The sequence below is a fragment of the Lynx rufus genome, unplaced genomic scaffold (assembly GCF_022079265.1).
Source record: "Lynx rufus isolate CCGP_SWC_20201006 ecotype Redwood Valley unplaced genomic scaffold, mLynRuf1.p SCAF_7, whole genome shotgun sequence".
NCBI lineage: Eukaryota > Metazoa > Chordata > Mammalia > Carnivora > Felidae > Lynx > Lynx rufus.
Genome location: NW_025814889.1, coordinates 93,531,086 through 93,547,956, shown reverse-complemented (window position 1 = coordinate 93,547,956; position 16,871 = coordinate 93,531,086). Strand labels below are relative to the sequence as shown.

Sequence of the window (16,871 nt, the reverse complement as noted above, 5' to 3'; positions counted from 1 at the left end):
TCAAGAACCTTGTCTCATTTTAAAGAAAAAAAATTTTTAATGTTTATTTATTTTTGAGAGAGAGAGAGAGAGGCAGAAAGATAGGGAGACACAGAATATGAAGCAGGCTCTAAGCTCTGAGCTGTCAACATGGAGCCTGATGCAGGGCCATGAAATCATACCCTAAGCCAAAGTGGGATGATTAACCGACTGAGCCACTCAGGTAGCCCTAGAAACCTTGTCTCATTTTTATAAGCAACAGTCCTAGACATTTTGAAGAGAAACATACCAATATTGAAAAAACTAGAGGTACTTTTTAAATGAATAAAAATAGTTCTAACAGAAGGCTGGACAATACATCTAGAAATGTTAAGCATTTTATTAAGATGATTTAAATATGGTCTACTTTTAAAATGCACCGGTTTGCAACAAAAACCTATAATGAGTTGATGAAAACTAAAATTAAGAGATCAGAAATAATGTACTGCGTGGAGGAAAGAAACTGCAAGAGACTGACAAAAAGTTAAGACAATCAGTAATTTCAGCTTCATTCTACAAGACTGTAGGAATACTATGTACCTACTATGTGCAGAGTGCAGATACCAGATATACACATCAAGGCTATTTTTTATAACAGGATGTTAACTTTGATGCCATAGCATGTGATATCCAAAGCATACTGAGATTACTTTTAGTTAATACCGCGACCACACAACATGGCACCACTTAGGGTATTTGCGTTAAGATCTCACTTATATTGACAAATGAGGCAGATTCCTAGGGCAGGCCATACTTTTCCTCAAGAAGCTGCTTTGGATCCATCCAAGTACATAATACTCAGTTATGACTTAAATATCTCATGGCCAGGGATCTAAGTGTGAAGTTAATTGCTGCATAACCAGCACTTAACAGTTGGAATACAGAATGCAATTATTTGTTGAATGAATCAAAACCAGTTTCTTGCCCTAGGGTCTGGCAAACTCCAGACATCAGGTCAAATCCCATTTACTGTCTGTTTTTTTGTAATTAAAGTTTTGTTGGAACTCTGCCACGCAATTGCATATTGTCTATGGTTGCTCATACTACAATGGTAGAGTTGAATGGTTGTGACAGAGACTGTATGGTCCACAAAGGCTAAAAATTTATGATTTGGCACTTTACAGAAAAAGTTTGCTGATACCTGCTCTATAAGCCAGAACCTCGAAGTAAGGATAGATCTTGTCCACTAATTCACTGGTGGCCAACGGGTTTTAGCTCAAACAACAACTCAAAATATCCTGGAGTGCAGTGTTGAGAATGATTCTGAGACCAACTCCGGTCTCAAAGGGAAAGATTACAGTTCTTAATTATCAATCACTACTGTGGTTTAGGAAGAGAAATAGGGTTGTAACTCTAAAAACACTGAAAACTTCTGTTGCAGAATACTTTATTTTAAATAACTAGCACTGCTGTTTGATAGTTTACAAAGATGTATTAATTAGCCACAAAATAATATGCAACTCTCTCCCCCCAAAAAACGTGAAAGGAATCACTGAGAATGGTTTGCCTGAATGCTGAAGACTGTCTACCAAAAACAATGACTTTGGATTCTGGCATAGTTGCTGATGCTCATTTTTACAACATTCATTCATTCATTCATCATTCATTCATTCATTCATTCATTCAATATTCATTCATTATTCACTTGGTCAACAGATTCAGTTGTTTAGAACCATTCCTAAGGATGACTAAACAGTGTTACCAGGGGAACCTATGGCAAGAAGATAAGCCCCCAACATACCCCAAAACTCAATCAAGCTTTAAAGATAAAATTGAAAAGGGCATGTTGGGTAAAGTACATTTTTACATTTGAAGCTAAATTAAATCTGCCCCCTTTGATTCTAGAAGTAGTTAATGGAGCAAACAGTTTAACATTAAAGGATTCATGCCACTGGAGCTCTGCAAAGTTTCCCTTTAGATTATTTTAGAAAATACCTTTGTTGGGGCGCTAAGTGGCTCAGTTAAGCATCCAACGTCGGCTCAGGTCATGATCTCACGGCTTGTGAGTTCGAGCCCCACATCAGGCTCTGTGTGGACAGCTCACAGCCTGGATCCTGCGTCTTCCTCTCTCTCTCTCTCTCTCTCTCTCTCTCTCTCTCTCTCTGCCCTACCCCCGCGCGTGTGCGCGCACGCTCTCTCTCTCAAAAATAAACATTAAAAAAGAAAATAAAATTCCTTTGTTTGATGGACCTACCACAAGTACTTGCACCCTAGCTATAAAGGAGGCTGGGAAAACTAGTCTCCAGCATTTTTATTTTCTACAAAGCAAGTTTGTTAAACAGGACTTATTTAGATCTGTGTCTTTTCAGACACTGGTCTCTCTTAAGGTAAATGTGAACACACACATCTGTGTATCTATAAAAGACATTTTAAGGCAGATATTATATTTCTGTTAGATGTACTCTGGCCCATATGGGCCACACCCCAGAACGACAGGAAGTAAGGAGCCATGCATGGGATATGGGAAGAGGTAACAAAACCACTGTGGGGAATGGTGACAAGGAGGGTCTCAAGATCGGATCAAATTTAAATCTGAAGACCCAGAAGCCTACAAGAGCTAAGTGATATTACAGCAGTGGTTATCATATTGATGCCCTCTCATCATAGTAGGGATTTTAAGTGTTTGTGTGTGAATGCGCATAAGTCTTTAAAAGCACTTCTGAAAGACTGATAAAACCTCCTTGTTCTTCCTAAAGTCCCTAAGACCTACATTCCTAGCAAAGAAAGGTCAGTTCACCACAGACTGTCTTACTCATCTTTTTTGCCTTCAAATAACTGTCCCCCAATTTAGTAAAGAAAAAGAGGGTCTCTCTGTTCCTCAGGTCTCCAGAAATCAGATTCTTCAGCAATTTAAATAACTTGCTCTCAATGTCTTAACTTTCACAAGTCACAGAAAAAGAGAAAACAACCACTGCAAAGAGATGACCATTATTGGGGGTAAGAAAGCTAATGATGTATTTTTCTGTTCCTAGGTGAAGTCACATCTCCAAGTTTGCTGATTTGTCATTTCAGAATTTAATACTAACACCAAAGATGCTTAATAAAGTCTTCTGAACAGGTTGCAGAATCAGATAACTACAACCACAGAGACATCCCTATTTGTTAGATAAAATATCTGCTTTCATATATTTCAAGCAAATGCTACACTAAGTACAGTTTATGAGCTGTTAGGGTAGAGGTAAAAGAAATCAGAAGTGAGGTGCTTTAGTACTAGCAGGTAAATTAGAATTTAAGTTAAGGGTAGATTCCAGAACAAACCAAACCTGTCTTCATAAATGGAAGAACATCACGACTATTTCTTTTAATATAAACACTCAAATTTTACAAAACACCACCATCTATAAGGATGGGGGAACATTTTTTTTTAAAACATAATTTTACAATCTGTTTCAACATAAGGCTGAATTCAGAAACAGAATTAGTGTCTTCCATGAAAGAAGGAATAAATGACTGCAAAAAATATTTTATTTCATTGTACTGTTAACCTCCTAACTAGGATTAAATGACAAAGCTTAATGTGACTGCCCTCAAATGCATTTGAAACCATAAGAGGAATGCCATGATTTAGACTGTGGGTTCATAATTTGCATGACTAAATTACATTCTAAATGAAATTTCAAGCCCAGGACATTCCTAATGGAAAATTCCCTAGTAAACCTGCCAAAAGTTCAGAGGAGAAAAATTAACCAACTAAAAAAAAAAAAAAAAACAGTGGAAGCAGAGGTACTTCCCATAGTTTTCTCTTGTAATTTTAGTATCTCAATCTAAGTAAGCAGCAGTTTATGCTAGCTGCTTAATGCCAACACTGGTTTATGCAACTAATTGTTTTATGAAGTTATTTTTAACTAATTTAAGTTCTTCCTTTTACACTTTGCCATGGTCAGTTTGTTCAAAGATGCTCTCAGTTACTGAGTAAAATAAAGTCCATTTAGAAAAATAAAATGCATGCCACACTTTGGAAGCCACAAATAATGCTTGTATTTGGCTTTCTCATACATTACTCACTTACTTGCATAATTAGTAGGTCAGTAAGTACTTTTTTTTTTTTTTTTTTAAAGTAGCTTCAGAACTTGCCTGTCTTGGCAATTCTAAGAAATAGAAGTCAGTATCCAAAAAATAGCATATACATGTTTGCATTCTTGGACATTCGTATATACCAAATGAATGGAGACAAGCAATGAGAACCAAAGTTTGGGTGTTAATTAGGTTGTTAGAATAAGGAGTGCACATGGGGAAACCACAAAAAGTATGCAGGGACTTTCTGTAATCAATTCTGAGTTCCAAAGAAGCATCTTCAGATATTTCCTTCCTTCCTTGTCAAAAACAAGTGATTCCATCAAGGATTTCTATTTTTTATATGTTTATGTATTTTGAGAGAAAGAGTATGTGTGTAAGAGAGCATGCATGCATGGGCAAGGCGGGGGAGAGGAGAGAGAGAATCCCAAGCAAGCTCCACACTGCCAGTGCAGAGCTCAACTCAGGACTCAATCCCAAGAACTGTGAGATCATGACCTGAGTTGAAGTCAAGGATTGGATGCTTAACCGACTGATCCACCCAGGCACCCCCCCCCCCCCCCGCTCCCGTCAAGGATTTTTAGAGATCAAGTCAGCCCTATATAGTATTCCTATTCCAACCTCCTATTGTACTCTTACTTCACAATTAAATGTATCATGTAATTTTTAGAAACCTTATGAACTGGGAGACAAACTACATGATATCTTAAAAGACTTTAAAAATCTACTAAGAAATTGTGGCTAATATATGAGCTGTCAATCATTAAACATTTTAAAAAACCACTTATTATGTTCCAGGCACCAATATACACAAATGAATCTTCACTATTTCCAAACATTTAACTGGATTCTAAGGAATTAGGTGGTTTTCCCATTCCTTAAGAGACTCATCACCCTAAACAGGGCATTCCAGCCTGAATCTGTGTCGAAAAGAATTGCTTGGCAGAGACTGTTTCTAAGCTAATGTTTTCAGACCCTGATGTCCTCCCCAAAGACACAAAGTAATAAAGAGTAAAGTCTTTCTAACAATTTTAGATCCATTTTTCATAGAAGATATAATTTTTTTACAGAGCAAAACCTCACTTAAGTACTACCATGAGGCTATTTAAAGTTTTTATTCATCCTATTCAGTGTGACTATTCATGTTTCACTTTAGAAATATTAAGAGTTTAGGGGCGCTTGGGTGGCGCAGTCGGTTAAGCGTCCGACTTCAGCCAGGTCACGATCTCGCGGTCCGTGAGTTCGAGCCCCGCGTCAGGCTCTGGGCTGATTGCTCAGAGCCTGGAGCCTGTTTCCGATTCTGTGTCTCCCTCTCTCTCTGCCCCTCCCCAATTCATGCTCTGTCTCTCTCTGTCCCAAAAATAAATAAAAACGTTGAAAAAAAAATTTTTAAAAAAAGAAATATTAAGAGTTTGAATACTCTTACTAATATTCAAAACAGATCTTTCCACAAAATTCTGAATTCCAAAACACCTGGGACCAAGAATTCTAAGTGAGGGATTCTGGGCCTATAATTCATTTCATAAACATCTATGATAGCAAAACACTTCTTTGAAAAACCTTGCATTTTCTAATTTCCGTATTGTTGCCTACCCTGATTCACTGATGGTCTAAACCTTACGTTCTCTCTTGATATCATGTATAGATCATACCCACCTCATTTTTTAGGTCTTTTTGGACTACTAGAGCCTAAGATTTTTCACTATTCCTCTGACTCTATAACCATTCATCTCTATCACTCATTTGGGTATCAATTATTATTATTTTGAACTGCTATTTAAATTTCAGATTAACTTTTCATGTCTTTGCTAAAACCTTTTGTGCATAATTACGTGATTTAATTCTAACATACAGTAACTGAGAACAACTAGCTCTCAATAACATGCAGTCAGATGAAGGAGTCCTCAAGAGACAGATGCCCTAAATAATGAAGAATTATAGTTGGAAACAGATATAACACTTAAAAAAATTAGTGTAAATGGCCTATGATGGGAACTGATAAACTACGGAATACTTTATGTATTTTTCTCATTAAAATAAAAAATTGTTGAGCACTATGTGCCAGTTACTGGGCTAACCATTTGAGATTGTGGTGGCAAAGTGACATGGTATTCCTGGCCTCCTGAAACAGTTTAGAGGGCAAGAGAGAATAAGTGGATAAATGTTAATTACTGATTATGATAAGAGCTATGACGACAATAAAGGGGATACTCCTTTATATAAGGTCATCAAGAGAAACTTCCCTGTAAATGTACAGCTGAGTTAAGATATAATGTTGACACTGAGTCAGAACTGCAGAGAGCTGGAGAAAGATCACACTAGAGAGTAGCTGTAAACCCCAAATCTCAAAAGATGGTAAAGGGCTTGTTGGGTCAAGATCAGAAAGAAGTTCAGTATGGATAGAGCTTTGTTAACAATGGAGAAGAGATAAAGTTGTGAAATAAGCAAGAACTGGATCTGGTTTCTATTTTAAGACACTGGGGGGGGGGGAATTGGGACTGGAGGATACTACATGATCTGATTTACATTTTTTTTTTTTTTTAATTCTAGGCGGAGACTGAGCTAGATGAAGACAAGAACTGAAACAAGTTAGGAAGCTCCTGTAGGAGTCAAACAAGAGAGGACTGGCTTAAACAAGAGTAATACCACAGAAACACAGGATTTTAGCGCTCAAAAAGACCTAAACAGCCATTTAATCAAACTTGCTTTATGGAAAGATAAGTCCTAAGAGAGAAGTTAACTTGTTCAAGGTTTTACAGCCAGTGCCAGAGAGAAGCCTGAGACACTTAGGTCAAAATTATAATCACTAAGCCATGCTACTTAACAGGCTGGAATCAAAGGTCTAGCAACTACTGAAAACTAGCACATCATTCCTCAAATTTACCCCTCAAGCTTCAAGTCATCAGCTAAAACTTATGCGAAAAGTAAGTGTCCAATTTGAGCACCTGAAGGTTCAGAGGAAAGTACATAAAGGGTCTGTCTGTTGAGGAATAAAAGTACTCTCAGCTCACACTGCTTAGTGACAGAACTTTTACTTTAAACCCCACAATCTCACATAGGTAATATTAATTTATCTTCTACCTAGGACCCTTTCTTTGGTAGATAAGATGGATCAATCACTAAAACATCACAAATGCTTTTCAAAGTGTTTATCATTCCTGTTCAATCAGAACTCTAAAGTGAATGCAGTTAACAGTAGTCTTGCTCATTAGAAAGAGAACGTCTTAATCATCTTCCTTACTCTTTTCTGCACTATTTCCTGCCCTTCTACCTCTTCACTGCCTATTATCACCATCATCACTTTCATGTCAACAGAAAAATGTTATGAATGCTCTTCTGTCCTTAAAAGCTTGCACATCCTGTCTTCTCTTTGTTGAAGATGATGAAGGTGACAGGACTTTTGAAAGAAAAAAAAGTATAAAAAAATCTAAAATAGAGAAAATTTCATACAAATTTTTTTTCAGCTAGCAACTAAAACTGCATAAGCAATAGCCAGTGCTATTAATTGTGATTAATTTGGGTGTCCTGAACCTAAAATATAATCTCAGTATGTTCCTTAGTTCAGAACAGCTGACCAGGTAATTGTTTAATATAGAGAGAACTAAAGCTTCCTATTAAATTCCCTCTCCCTCACTGTGGAATTAGCTTTTGTAGGCAGGAGTTCTATAATGCTTACTCCTCAAAGCTACCCCAAAGTTAGCACTTTTACACTTACTCCTCTACACCACTCCACGCCTCTGCCTCTTCCTCTTCTGTCAACGCTGTTCTTTCAAACAGTGGAACTCAGACTCACTACTCTTCACAGAACACATCCATTTTATTATCTCTAGGGAAATAACTGGCACTAAATTTCTAAGAAATTAAGTACAGTATAAGCTACAACTTACCCACCTTCTTTCATAATCTGAAACTTATTACTTGAACTGAATGCAGATTAGCCTAAAACTCCTTTAAAATTTGGAACTGGGGTGCCTGGGTGACTCAGTCGGTTAAGTGTGTCTGACTCTTAGTTTTTGCTCAGGTCATAATCTCCCCGTTTGTGAGTTCGAGCCCCACATCATGCTCTGTGCTGACAGTGCAGAACTGCTTGGGACTCTCTCTCTCCCTCTCTCTCAAAAATAAATAAACTTTACAGTAAGTAAAAAAAATAAAAGATTTGGAGCTGTTCTATGACATGAAGTTTATAAAAATCCTTAACAAGGATTGCTACAACTGTTCCTAAACAAGCATGAAAGAACAACTTTCTCTCAGAAGAACTTACATTTGTTTTAAAGGTATCTACTAAAGGGGCTCTTGGGTGGTTCAGTCGGTTGAGCATCTGAGTCTTGATTTTGGCTCAGGTCATGATCCCAGGGCCGTGGGATCTGCATTTGGGTCTATGCTAAGTGTGGAGCCTGATAAAGACTCTCTCTCCCCCTCTTACCTTCCCCACCTTGTGCATGCTAAAATTTAAAAAATATATACATTTTAAAATGTATCCACTAAAGGTAGACAACACAGCAAATTCTCAGGTCAAAGAGACATTATTAAACTTGAAATGAGAAGAAAATTGATAGCTTCACTACAGGAAAGCTACTAAATATTCTAAAATCATGAAAGTCAACTATTAAAAAAACTACCTTAAGGTTATGTCAGAATTTGGGCACACGTACAATCTATGTATAGATGAATTACCAGGTGTACAAAACAAATATTAAAACCAAGAAATAGGCTTAAAAAATAATAATCAGCTAATCTGTTACTATGATCAAAAGTTGAATGGAATGCTCAAGAAGCCTATTAAAAAAAGTCAACCTAAAATGACTACATATTAATAAGAGATTTCAAGATGAAGCACATGAAAACATGGCTTCACTATTTATCTATGGTTCTTATTCTTACATTCCCCTCCAACATAAATCAAAGATGGTAAACACTGAGAACAAAGCATGGAAAAATGAGTGTACAAAAAGGTGAATAATAACCACACAGCTGGAAACATTTAGTAGCCTTAAATGTCGATATTCTCTTTTGATACTACACCAAAACTTGACAACTGGTTGCAATATACTGGAACGGAAACCTTACCAAAAAACTTTAGATCTGCCGGAATATTAAAACCCATTGGTTTAATGGAAGGATTTCTTACCCATGCATGATTTTGTAACATCATGCATTGGTCACTTAGAAAACACTTGTACAGAGTTATGTGGATCTTCAAATGTTGACACATTATATATTCTTTTTAAAAAACTATCTTCTTTAACATCACTAATATCATCAGAAAATTTTTTCTAAATATTGGGAAGCTGTCAAGAGCACAGTGGCTGATATAAATTTTCCAAAATTCTAATTTTCACTTGAAAACTGGAACTTTATCATTGACCATAAATACTGTTGATCCTTTCCTTAAAGCAATAGGCTCATTTTGTTTATTATGGAGTTTATTATGTAGTTATTAAAAACTACAGTTATTCAGACTTGGGTACTGGGGAGAAAAATGTCTCCCCAGTACCCAAGTCTGAATAACTGTAGTTTTTCAGGGATTCTTTAAAGTAAAAATGGTATTCATGAAAAAAGTGGCTGGTTCAGCTTGCAACTCAAATTACACAAATGCTTTTCCTATAGACAACTGTTGTATCTTCAATATGCCAGCAAAAACAGTGTTTCAAGCAATCTTTTCATTCTGTCATAGTATATTGAAATAATATGTACAAGAGCCAAGATTTGATTAAAAAACAAAAAAAAAACAATTTTTTTTTTGTTTTTTTACTTCATCAAATGCATTTAGGTGAGTGAAGTTTTTTGTTTCTGGTTTTTGTTTTTTTGTGCATGGCAGTGAAGAATACAATGACTATGAATACAGCGTGGTGCTCTGACTTGACTGGTTCTAAGGTGCCCTAAATTTTACCCACCACTGCTTTCGTACCATTGGTACACATGTCAACGCAGTAAAAAAGGTAAAGAACATCTCAATATTATTGTAAAATCAGTTTTGTATGTGCAGACTCCTGAAAATGTTCACGCAACCCCAAGGATTCTTTGGAGCATACTTTGAAAACCACTGAGCTAGACAATTTGTTATGCTGTTCACAATCACAATGATTTTGTCTTAGTCCTTATTCATACATTAATAACAGTCTTAAAAATCAACTTCAGCTGGGGCGCCTGGGTGGCTCGGTCAGTTAAGCATCCGACTTCGGCTCAGGTCATGATCTCACAGTCCGTGAGTTCGAGCCCCACGTCGGGCTCTGTGCTGACGGCTCAGAGCCTGGAGCCTGTTTCAGATTCTGTGTCTCCCTCTCTCTGCCCCTCCCCTGTTCATGCTCTGTCTCTCTCTGTCTCAAAAATAAATAAACGTTAAAAAAAAATAAAATTAATTATAAAAAAGAATCAACTTCAGCTGGAAGAAGCAATGCTACAGAGGAATAAAAGTTTTATAGAACAAGAACTAATACTACATTAGTATAGTCTCTATAATAATTTACGGATAATACTCCACTTAATCCTCAACAACCCAAGGGATGCCTGGGTGGCTCAGTGGGTTAAGCATCTGACTCAAGTCATGATCTCACAGTTGTGAGATCAAGCCGTGTGTTGGGCTCCAAGCCCTCTCCCCCTGCCCCTCATCGGTGTGTGCACTCTCTTAAAAAAAAAAATCCTCAACAACTCTAATATATGTTATTTTTCCCACTGAGGAACCACGAGTAGGAAAACTTCAGAAAGGGAAGTACAAATTTTGCCTAAAACTTCATTGTACTGGTGGAATTATAAGTGATATTGTCTTCTTTGTATTCTTCTGCGTTCTAAAACACTTTAACAAGAAAATTAAAAAGACAAACATTTAAAAATGCAGCCAATCTTACCAATACAAACCCAGTGCAATTTCAAGTTGAAGAATTTCAAGAGCAGAAGAAAATACACACATATTTGTATACTTCATCCCTATCCTTATTATTTGTACAGTATAGAATTCAAGATTACCAAAGGATTCCTCAGTTTTGTTATCAAGTAACTTAAACATAACTTATAAATCTTAGAAGTAGCAGCTATAACTTTGTTAGCATAAAACAGTAATATTCTCACTGCAACCTTAAAACACAAGGTAACAGTTGGATGCAATATGCATACCACTTTGACACCAAAAACCTATTAAACAGTTTATATTTACAGTTTTTATTTTATCAATATCCTCAGTTCCATTAACTTTCAGAAAGTCTCCCAATTTTTTTTAGAATAAAGTGACTTGGAAAAATATATTCCAATGTATAAACTTTAGAAATATAAATTTTAGAAGACACAGATAATTAGAACTTTATTTTACATAACATTTTCCATTTCCTTTCCAGAAGCCTTTGCCAAAAACTGCTATTACATGGACAAAACAGATTTTCTTTCATCTTTTTTCTCTTCCCACAAAGCAGAGGAAGGCAACAGGTAATCTACCAGTGAGGCCATCAGTTCTGTGTATGTTTTCAAGAAAAAGTTATTTAATGAAATGCTAAGTTTTGAATAAGAAAAAATGTCTATTTTATTAAAAGTACATATTTACTGAAATAAATTTTCAGAGCAACTACTGAAAAATTCAGCAAGATCTATAATGTAGTGAAGGTGCTGATTCCAAGTCAATAATTTAAAGCAATCAAAATTATTTATAACTGTTTTTAAATAGATGTTCTCTTCCTTTAATATCTTTATTGAGTCTATCTGTACAACAGTTAAAAACATTCAATTCCTCACCACTGGAAAAAACTACCTAGCAAATTATCTCATAAGATCAGAATCCAGTTTAAATTTAAAAGGTCTCACTGGTTACATACATAAAATATAAAAGGTATATAAAGGAGCTTATCTACAAAATTATAAAATAGCATAACTATAAGAGTAAGCTTTAGAAGCCAGCTCAATGTAAAAATCCAGAATCAGAACATTAATTACTCTCTGTGGTTAGAAAGACTAAGATTCTTAATTTAAAAGTAAACATATTTCTAGTACTCAAGTACCTCAAATATAAATAATTTTAATCATAGTTATATTCCAGATACTGTTCTGTATAATAAAAACCAGATGGAAATTCTGCAGTTCATGTTGCAAGTATATTTTCTTTTGGTCATTTAAATATTATTTAAAACCTGGTACATTTCCCTAAATGTTCATTTCTTTCTTTTATAAATTTAAGGTTCCTTAGAAACAGTTTAAAAATTCTTGATCCTGTGTTAATGCAGAACAAAAATTCTTTTTAAATTGCTACTGAAATAATAATCACTTGCTGTACACCCTTAATTTGACTAACATCAGGAATAAACACATCAAAGCTAGCAAGTATGGAATACTGGTATTTCTTTTTGTTTGTGGCACATTTTAAAAAGTGATTTTAATTCTTTAAAGGCAGCACAAAAATGGTTCTTCTTTAAATGTCTTTAAAACAGAAATTCCATGGGGTACCTGGATGACTCAGTCCGTTAAGTGTCCAACTGTCAATTTCAGCTCAGATCATGATTTTATGGTTTGTAACATCAAGCCCCACATCGCTCCATGCTGAGCATGGAGCCTGCTGGGAATTCTCTGCCTGTCCCCCGCCACCCCCCATGGTCCAGGTGCATGCTCTCTCCTCCCACCCTCACCCCCCAAAAGAGAAATTCTATGGAAAAGGGATTGGTCTTAAAATCCAGTGTTCAACTAGGCTCAAAGTATAGCAAGCCAGTCTTTATTGCAAATGGATAAATTCATTCTATTTTTTGTAGCTACTGCTTCCAATGTATTCATGAGATTTCCAAAGAATTAATAAACTAAAGACTTAAGTTCTCAAATGGTAATTAGTACCTTTTGATACTACTGCAAAATATCTAAGAACACTGAAAAATATTTGGCTTCAGCCCAAGTGTTTCAGCACATGGTACTCCTGTTTATTGAAAAATTTGTTCAATGTTATAATGAATCATTGCATCAGCCAAAATAACTGTTCCTTAACTTTTTCTAAAAGAAATTTAACTTAAAAAGGCTAATAGTAAAAACTTCAGCCTAATCTCTTAGACTATGGAGTCCTCAAAAATGGTAAGAGGGGAAAAATAATCAAGGCACATATTTAGTCACAACTTTATGTGGTCTTACAAAGTTTAAGATAAATCTTTATCAAGTTTTCTCTAGACTGAACATGTGACATCACTGTCATAACAAAAAAAGAGCACTTTTGAATATTTAGTTCACAAAGACTAAACTATTCCTGGTGTGTCAAATTTAGACAGCACAGATCAATACCCACTGTCTTTATATACACACATATACACGGGAACATGTTATTGTAAGTCTAGGGAACATGTTATTGTAAGTCTAGGAAAATGACACATGTGTATCAAGAAGATCTTGGTATTATTCAGTAATAAAATTACCTATTTAAAATCACACATTTGGGAAAAAACTAAATATCTGTGTAAAACAGTGAAATTTTCTTTGTATCCAGATCTAGTTCACACATTAATTTTACTCCCCTAACAGATATTTATCAAATACCTACAACAAAAGTCAAAACTGAATGAGCAATTTCTCATCCCAATCTCAGACTTTCTACTTAAAACAACATGTATAATTAGTTACCATGTTATCAATCTCTGCATAGGCCTTCTACCAGTCTTGAATTACATTGAAGATACACTTAATATGATATTTATGTACATGATCAAAGTTTTAGGATTAATTCTTCATTACAACTCAATAGATGCCCCTTAGCATGGAGGCTTACTTTCCTTTCATATAGCAAAGAGAAATGTTGGAATTTTATAGTTAAGGATTATCTTGAGGATAAAATGAAAATCAGTTTGTAAAATTAAAAGGATCCCAAAGCCAATGTGTTAATGTTTATTTCTGAAGGAAGACAAAGTGCTCTCCAAATAGTCTCTCTTTAATGTTTACTACAATTAATTTTTCTACCTAAATGTTAAACCCTTATGTGCAAAGGCAAGGTTCTCAGAACTAAGATTATAATGGGGAATGAAATGAATCAGTTCCTCCCCTCATTATGCTTACATTTAACAAACTGGTATTATCTATGTGCAATGTACCACGTACATGTGCAATGTACGTGCTTTGGGGCATACAAAGAAGACATCCTGTCCTTGGACTTTACAATTTAGAGTAATAGATAACAAAAATCATACGAATAATGACAACAGAACAGTAGCAGAATGTTGGAAGCGATAGGTGTCATAGCAAGAGAGGACTTTCCTGGAATGGAGCAGGGGGTATTACGGAGAGAATGCAAAAGACAGAGCAATTATTTTCATGCCCCCATCACATTTTTTAAATTAAGCCAGTGTATTATTGGGCTCTTCAGTTGTATTGATACCTCGAACATTAAAACAAAACTGGCTACAGGTGTTTTAAAGATCTGCTTTGGGGCTTCCTCAGATAAGACAACATCACAATTTATTGTGAATGCCAAACAAGAAAATCCAAAGTGAAAACACTTGGTGCAGTGCAGAGTTTAAAAGCAAAGATGGGTTCAAATAAGACACTCATTCAGGGTTCTGTGTCCTTAAAGTTATTTAACCTCCTTGACTGTCAATTTCCTCTCCTAAAATCTGGAAATGAAACTACCCAAGTGGTTCTTCCACACTATTTGACTAAGGTACCAATCGTTTTGTGTATGATTACTATCCTGTAAAAATGTAATTCACTATAAAAATACTTTATTTCTTCTTCCAGTTTCTCTATTACATACTGTCCTAAAAGTCCGCAAGGCCACTAACTAATCTTATCTTTTCTAGGCCTCAGTTTCCTCCTCCATAAAATGAGAGGGTGGGACTGGATGACCTAAATAGTCCCTTCCGGTTCTTAAAAAGTCCCATGACTCCGTTATGACTCAAATACTATTCAAGAGTCAGCTTTCAGGAGTGATAGGACGTTGAAGTTAAATGAACATCTCCCTTCTTTTATGTTACTTCTTGCTAAGATAAGATTTTGTTGAGCAAGTCTAAACAGCTTTCTAATTACAAAAAAGTCAAAAATTTACAAGTTAGAAGCTTTAAGTTGTAAGCACTCCATATATATTAGATGCTACCAGCAAAACAAAAATCCAATTAGACTGAATTAATTTTAAAATCACGATGTTCATTTAGTGTCAACTTCTACCCCGTTAAAAATGTAATTTCCCGTTACTGTAATACAGAACTGCTTATGTTCCTTCCAAACAAGAGTTGCAGGGCAAAAATGCTTTGCTAAACTAATAAATGTGTGGGGCGGGGGGGGGGGGGCGGCGAAGGGGAAGCAAATCTTGTACTTAAACTCGCAAGGATGATCTTTTCTCCAAAAGCCATCAGTTCTTTTCAGAAGAAAAATCCAAATGGGCCAGTTAACTGGGGACAGTTTTAAATAAAATTCATGGTGCTGACAGTTTTAAGATTAGACACATCGAGATGGCGAAAAAGAGAAGACGACAAACTTCCTGGATTTTGTCTCCCTCTGTAAGAGAAAAGAGATTTCCTCTTGCTGACGAAAGGAAAGGCCCCTTTAACAGTTTTTCCCTACGCGGTGGCTGCTGCCAGACTAGGTGGGGCTCCCTCCGCTGCCTTCCTCCTGCCACTTCCCGCAACAAATGGAGCAAACCAGTCCCGTTTCAGGCAAACTTTTTCCCTGTCAGGCTGGAGCCTGCAGGGCGCCGGGGAGTGGTTTCCCCGAACGCTCCCCGTCCTGGCTCGGGGCTGGGGGAAGCTGGGTCCTCTCAAAGGACAACTTTCTGGTTTCCGTTCTAACTTCCACCCACACCCAGGAGGGCACAGGGGTGGCCAGCGAAGGGGCTCCGGCGCGGGGTACTAGTGTTCCGGGGAGCCCGGCGGGGGACGGCGGGCAGCGGGAGAGGCTGCGGCGGCCGCGGGCAGGAGGGAGCGAGCGGGTGGTGGGGGGGGGGGGGGTCCTCGGGCTCTCACTTCCTCCGCCATATTTCAGACATTTGACCCCTTCCGCAAAGCGCGCTGTTCCCCGGCGGCGGCGGCGGCGGCTCGTCCCCGCCGGCCCGGGAGGCAGCGCGTTCGCCGGCCGGCCGCCGGGCCCTCGCACCACCTGCCGCGCGCCGTGAAGCCGCCGCCGCGGCCGCCAGGGTCCCTGACCGCCGCGCGCGCCCCGCCCGGCCCGCGCCGCACCCCACCCGCTCCCCTCAGCCGGCGCCCGGCCCCCGCCCCGCGCGGCCGCCGCCACCGCCGCCGCTCCCCTCAGCGGCCACGCACACACTCTGCGAACCTCTCACGCTGTCACCGGGTCCCCGCAGCCCGCGTCGCCCCGTGCCTTGCGCTCCCTCCGGGTCGCTGCTCCGGCGCCACGGCGGTCCTGCCGCTGCCGCCGCCGCCGCCGCTCGGGCTGGTTTACACGCCTGACTCTGGGCGAGGTTTGGCGGTGTCGCCTTGACGTCAGGCGTTCAGCCTCGCTCTCGCTTCCGTCCGCGGGCGGGGCGCGCGGGTGCGCGGCCGAGGAAGGGGCGGGGCCGCGGGGCGGAGCGAGGGGAGCCGAGGGGGCGGGGCCTTGCGCGCCGCCGCAGCGCAGGCCGGACCCACGCGGCGCCCTTCGCGGCAGCGTTTTTTCCGCGGTGTTTCTCTCCCTGCTCTCGTCCCCCTTTCAGCTTCGCCTGGGCCACCTGGTTCGGGACCCATAGGCGTGTCGGCTTCGCTGACTTCAGCGGGTTACAGTGGTGCGAAGGGCTTAGAAACCCTCCGAAACTTAAAAGATGCGTTTATTGCGAACTGTAATTCAGTCACCAACGCCACCTAACAGTTGGTGCTCGCGTATTCCTTTGTGCTGGGGAAAGTGGCTGGGAAGTAACTGAGCGTGCAGTTTCCACACCTAGAGCTCCCGTGAAGGAAGCCAGGCCAGGG

The 16,871-nt window shown here is 38.6% G+C and overlaps 1 protein-coding gene across 1 annotated transcript in view; it reads right to left on the bottom strand.

The window, feature by feature from the left end:
• Positions 1-16,400, bottom strand: part of RAP1B (RAP1B, member of RAS oncogene family) — a 46,185-nt gene extending 29,785 nt beyond the window's left edge. The window contains exon 1 of the mRNA XM_047067161.1: positions 16,243-16,400. The gene's annotated coding sequence lies outside the window, so the exon portion shown is untranslated. The remainder of the gene's footprint in view (positions 1-16,242) is intronic.
• Between the last annotated feature and the right edge of the window lie 471 nt (positions 16,401-16,871).